The following is a 6,061-nucleotide window of genomic DNA, read 5'->3' as shown; positions in this document are numbered from 1 at the left end:
AGGCTGTCCAGCATATTTTGAAGAAGGGAAATTTTTGACAGAAAGAATTAGCAATCTGCACTGGTACAGGTTGCTAATTTTTTAATGATTATTTTTATGATAAGGCAAACAACTCGAGGAGCAACATGCACCAAACAAGTACCTCCACAAACAGGATTTATCTGGTGCCTGAAGCCTTAGTGAGCTGGTGTCATCAGGAAAGTGCCTGAAAATAAGTGGCATACCTGCTCATTCGCTCGTACTGAGGAGTGATTTCAAGCCCAAACTCCATTCCCACACTCCACGAGGCGTTTTCAGTTTGTACGATTATGTTTGATCTTGATAACATCCACAGACAGGTTTAAACTGCTGCTGCAAAGTCATCACAGCAGAAGTCATTCTGGACTCTGCCAAAGTGAGTAACATCGTCTGTCACCACAGTGCAGCCGGGTGTCAGGATAAACCCTTTCCCTCGTATTTCTGCCCACTCACAGTCGTTTCAAAACACACCTGCTACATGATACGGCCTCAAAATTGTCAGGTTTGGGCACCTTAGTTACGGTTAGGGAAAGATTTCAGAGGGGTGTGCCGTGTAGATGAGTGTAGTCTACGAGATTTTAGCAGGAACCATGTCAGATTTCGTAGAAGAGGACGTCCTTTCTCTGGAGATGTAAAAGGCTTATACTAAGGTGACAAAAACACAACAAAGCTTGTTTTCAGGTGATTATACATTAATAAGAAATCCGAAAATTAAATTACACAAAAAGTTCACATTCAAAGCTCAAATTTAAACTTTAAACCTTTGAATATGTACCCTTGTTGATTGTTTATTATGATATTAAGTCAAAAAAAATTAGCAGGAGTATGTGCAAGTCAGTAAGCAGAGAGAAAACCTTAAAGCCTCACAGTAAGCTGCCCACCACTGTCCAACTGCTGGCCTTTTACCATAACTGGAACCTGCCGTCTGTTAAGGTAACTTCAAATTTCTCTTTCACAGCTCACAATCATCTACATTTGAGCCCATCCCATCGTGCACCAGTCATTTCGAGCAGGAATCTTGTGAAACCACAGTAAAGATGATAATGTTGCGATACAAATAAAGTTAAGGCAGCAACTCTCTTATCTTCACAGTCGTCTAACTGCAGGTTCAGTTCTGAAGACACTACTGCGTATGTTCAGTCCTGCAGGTCAGGCCTCAATCTCATCCTTTGCTGCCCTCTACTGGACACATTGTGCTGCTTAAATTTGAAACTGCCTTCCTCATACAACTCGTAGTATTTTGCTAAGTGTATGCAAATGCCTCCAGTGCCATTTTTATTTAAGGATTCTAAATTTCTTTGACCTGTTGCATGTCATCTTTAGTTCAGAACACTCAGAGCAGAAGTCCATCTATACGTGGGCAGTGTTTTTCAACAGACACAACATAGTTATTATATGTTAAGTGGAGATCATGTGTTATATGTGCTGCATCGCATATTTTAATTTAAGTAGGTTTAAATTGATAAACATGTCAGTGTAGAAAACTGGCCTGTGTGCAGCGAGATATGGACACAAGCACCTGCCAGCAGCTGGTGCCAAACACTCACGGAAGACTATTGGCCGAATGGCTGCGTGCAGCTCAGCCAATGAAATTCTGCGCATTTACATTAACAACCAACCAGTCAGACAGAACCAGATTCATAACTGTCTGTTAGATGCAAGCAATATCAGGCAAAAGGCACTAAATTTTCAAAGGATGTGGAGTTAAATGTTCTGGCTTTCTGTTTGTTTTGCATTCCACGTTGAGATAAAAACACGAGTTCAGGAAGGTTTAATAATAGCTTATACCATAATATTGTCATAACAATTTTGCAGGTCTATGCAGCTCCACACAAACCAAGTGGCTGAGTCTCGGGGCTTCACTGTCATTTCCAGCAAACAAGCTCAGACAAGCCAAATTCAAACTGCAGTCTACCGGCCAATGGCGGAGAGCCCACGCACAGCACGGACTGGTGAATAAGGAGGGACATTAACACAAGGGAGTGTGCAGACTGTTTTAAACGATAAGTCCAAATGGTAGTACTGAGAAGGACCAGGTATTGCTATAATATATGCATGTATATATATATACGGTTCTTATCTTATTTTGTATATTTTGCATCACACGCATTCAAGATATATTTTAAACTCCTCTAGTAAACAATACGTAATAACACATTATCATTATTTAATTACAGTGAATAGTGCTTTACGCATTTTTCACCGTAATTCTGAAAGTGACATAAGATTTTATATTTGTTTATTGTAATAACACAATAACACACTCTAATGTTATTGTGGTGATGACTACTTACACGCTGGCATGTGCCCTACATCTGCACTCCACAACCACCCCTTCGGCCGCGTGCCTTCGGACAGCGAATGACGTCATCATTTGGGAGCACGTTGAAATGAGCTGCTTGAGTCTTACCACTACCGTAAGTACGAAGCAAACACGCAGGGGAAACACCTTCTGCTGTATGCTTAAAAATATCTAAACTCTTACAATCTGTTGAATCTCATGGTCCTCACCAGCTGGTCAAAATTACATAAGAAATTGAAATTAAAATAACAAAGCAATAAATGCTCATAATAATAGTAATATAATAAAACTAAAATTCAACTTCAGGTCCACTTCCAAGACTCTTACAAGACCTTTTTACCTCATCCCATGGGCATCATCAAAAATATCAGTCTACCCAGAAAAAGCTAGTAAGTGAATCTTTAGTTGACTGCACTGGTACAGATTGTAGACTGTTTTGTTGTCAGACTATATCAGGAATTATCTTTAAAGATAACAATGATAACAATATAAACTCACTTCTACTGAAAATGATGACGATGATTATCAACATCATATTTGTCTATTTAAAAAAAATACCTAATTGTATTACTAAGTATATACAGAAAATGTCAAAGGTAACTAAACTGTAATAGCCTACCCAACATCCCAACACTAATTATTATTGCGATGCCATTCAGAGTATTACGGTTAACCCAAGTAGGCCACATCAGGCGCTCTCATGTTCCAGTATGTTTGGAAATGAAGTCAGGACCAGTCACTCTGCAACGTGACCATCGGGCCCCGTGCAGCTGGCCCCTCCCCTCCAAGCCAATCAAAATGTGGCAAGGCGTATTTGGGCGGGGATGTTGTTTCATGCTGTCCAATCACGGTGATTTGTTTCAACAGCACTTGCCAGACCAGGCACAGGCACGTGTATCCCTGCGTGTAAACTACCATTAGGGGGCGAACGAAAATGTCTTGAGAACAAATACGGATCGTAAAGCAAAGACGGTCGATCCTACCATTATTTTGCATACACCATCGTGGAATATCAACGCCGTTGTTTTCGTGAAGCATATACAAGGTAAGATGGTCGGGATTTGGTGGTTGTTGTGCCTGTGGCCGTTGCTTTGTTAGCTAGCATGCTACATCGCGCTATCATCGCCCCAGTGTATAAACTACAGACAGCCCTGTATTTATCTAACTGCTTCACAACATAGCCTTGATTTACAGTTTCTTATAAGCTCCAAGCTATTCAGGATTATCTTTACAGGTGAAATGTGTGTTGTTTTTAATTCCCCTTTTACGTGTGGCTTCATGCAAACGGACGTCTTCATGATAAGAAAACGTAAAGAACTAAACACCAGCAGTTAACGACGGATCCCACAAACATCGACTTGAATCCAAATTTGAAGACCCGTTTTCTTGATCTAAGTGAACTTGTCAGTTTTTGTTTGTGCGGAATGGTCATGCATGTGGACGTTGCACAATAGTATCAGGGCTGCAAAATGCCCAGCTGTGATAGGTCCGTACTGCACAGTGTTTACGTTATGCTTGCGATTACGTGAAACATGTTTTGTTGAAACGTCTTTTGTTTATTTGTTTCCACCAAATTGAAAATCCATTATTTTATTAATAAGATACAGTCAAATATTATTACTGTTGGCTTGATAAGCTGACAAGTTGATCCATGGTCACTTTCATCTCTGAACATTTCTCCTGAATTGTTATGTGTGTATGTTATATATTTTTTTTTTCTCTCTCTCATTGAACTATTGAAGTAGAGCAAATATTTTACAGTTTATGTTGTGATTAAACCAATTTAAACTGTACATATTTGTGAGGGACATTTTTTTTCTTTTTTAATCCACTAGAGGCTCCTTCTCTTACGCCCATAATATACTTGCTGAGGGTAGGTTTGTACAAATTGTTTGTGGCTACAGTCAAATGATGTCCTGTGATTGACAACTGTTGTGATCCATCCCACATTGAGCATTATGCTGCTGCATTTTCTGCAACAGCTCTATCTGCACAATACGAAAAAGAAATATGCATAGAACATGTAGTTATAAATCAGTTACGCCCGTGTGTGCCTTTTTTAGTCTGTTCTCTCATGTATTTTCGCACCTAGCAAGTGGCAACCGCAGATTGAAAAGCTGGCATCTATACCATCATCATCTGCGATGTACAACATGTAAGGCATTTGTGAGAATCTACATATCCATGCAGGCTTCTTCCATCACAATAGTGCTTGCTGTGTGGTATGTTGTATTTTCTGCTTTACAGTATTTTTCCTGACAGTATGGCACAATAAACCATCAATAACAGTCAGTGGAAGCTTGAGAGAGGCCAAGGAATCTGCACAGATGAAACCCTGCAACCCTATCTGAGTTTCAGAGTGTGCACAGGAACATCCAAAATGTTTACTAAAGTCATGGGCAGGACAAGGTTGTCATAAGATTAAAAAAGAAAGCCCAAGGTAACCATCCCTTTGCTAATGCATGACTTGTTACTAAGTTGTGCATAAGCAAATCAAACGTGTCCGTTTTCACACCAGCAAGCGGCAACAATATTGCATGGGTGACAGAAGAGGTGAGATGGCAGGCAGTGGCAGAGCTGGTGCAGTCCACTCTGTGTGATCACATGTATGTGAAGGACTGACTCAACACATTAGACGAGACAAGTAAACAGTCCGTTGTTTCCACCACAGTGTTACTTTTAAATGAGGGAGAGATTCACGATCAGTCTAGTTTGGGTAAAACAGAAGAGCAGGAACAGATTGCTTTCTCCTGTTCTGGCTTCAAGGGTGTTGTTTGTGCCTTCACTCGCCATAAAAAGTCACACAAAACATCCAACCTAATCTCATTTCCTCTATAAACGGAACTAAATTGCGTTAAAATGGTGAAAAACTCAAAGCTTATGGCAATACGAGAAACAGCCATTTGGTGAGAATAGTTTGGCTGCAGGGGGAGTAAGTGCGTCCACCATGTTCTCAGACGACAATAAAACAATCAGGGCTTACTTGAATTTGCCACAGACTACCAGGAAATAGCTCAGCGGTTGTCCTTAAACATGCCTGAGGTGGGTGTGGCCTCTATTTTGGTTAATGAGGGTTGCAATTTAAATTTATTAATCCCAGGTTTGGTTACAGGATTTTACATTCAGAGTGGTCACAGCGTCATCTGGTGGCCACTGTTAAAATTATTTCCCATTTAGTTTTGATTACATATTTGTTGTCTGTGTTGTACAGCTGTACAGGGATTGAAAACAATGTGTGGAAAGCCCCATGTTTGTAGCATAAAATATTCTCTTATCGCTGTAATATGATTCATTTCACAGCGTATAAAGATAGGATGCTGCACCAGATTTTGCTGGCAGGCAGACCAGACTGCATTCTTTACTAAACTGTGATTGTACACAGTGGATATTATTAAATATGGTTCATAAGCGTAGAAAAGTTGGCCTCCTCTCATATAGAGGCGTGTGTTCACGGCAGAAACTCGATATGTAATGCAGCCCAGTGAAACGTCATGCTGAGAGAACGTCTCTTTTTGTGTCATACTGCAGTTATCAACATTGTCTCCTCCAGTAGACTTCTTGTCTCAGTTTTTAAGGATTTGTGAAAGACCTGTGAACAGTCTTTTGTCTCCATTACTTGGTATATTTACTATTCAAAGTGGCAAAAGGGGCTGGACACTTTTTTACTGGTTAGAACAGGAATGGTTATAGTTTTGTGTTTATTACAAAATGATTGTAACTATACATCATCCTACACCACAC

The 6,061-nt window shown here is 40.1% G+C and overlaps 1 protein-coding gene across 2 annotated transcripts in view; it reads left to right on the top strand.

Annotated features, from left to right (window-relative positions):
• The first annotated feature begins 3,181 nt into the window (after positions 1-3,181).
• Positions 3,182-6,061, top strand: part of per1b (period circadian clock 1b) — a 19,101-nt gene continuing 16,221 nt past the window's right edge. Inside the window, exon 1 of one of the 2 annotated variants that reach the window (XM_046379939.1) lies at positions 3,182-3,365. The gene's annotated coding sequence lies outside the window, so the exon portion shown is untranslated. The remainder of the gene's footprint in view (positions 3,366-6,061) is intronic. The other variant, XM_046379937.1, reaches the window with a different exon arrangement.

Source organism: Scatophagus argus, chromosome 23 (genome assembly GCF_020382885.2).
Source record: "Scatophagus argus isolate fScaArg1 chromosome 23, fScaArg1.pri, whole genome shotgun sequence".
NCBI classification, from domain to species: Eukaryota; Metazoa; Chordata; class Actinopteri; family Scatophagidae; genus Scatophagus; species Scatophagus argus.
The sequence above is the reverse complement of the archived record's forward strand: the minus strand, read 5'-3'. Positions and strand labels throughout refer to the sequence as shown.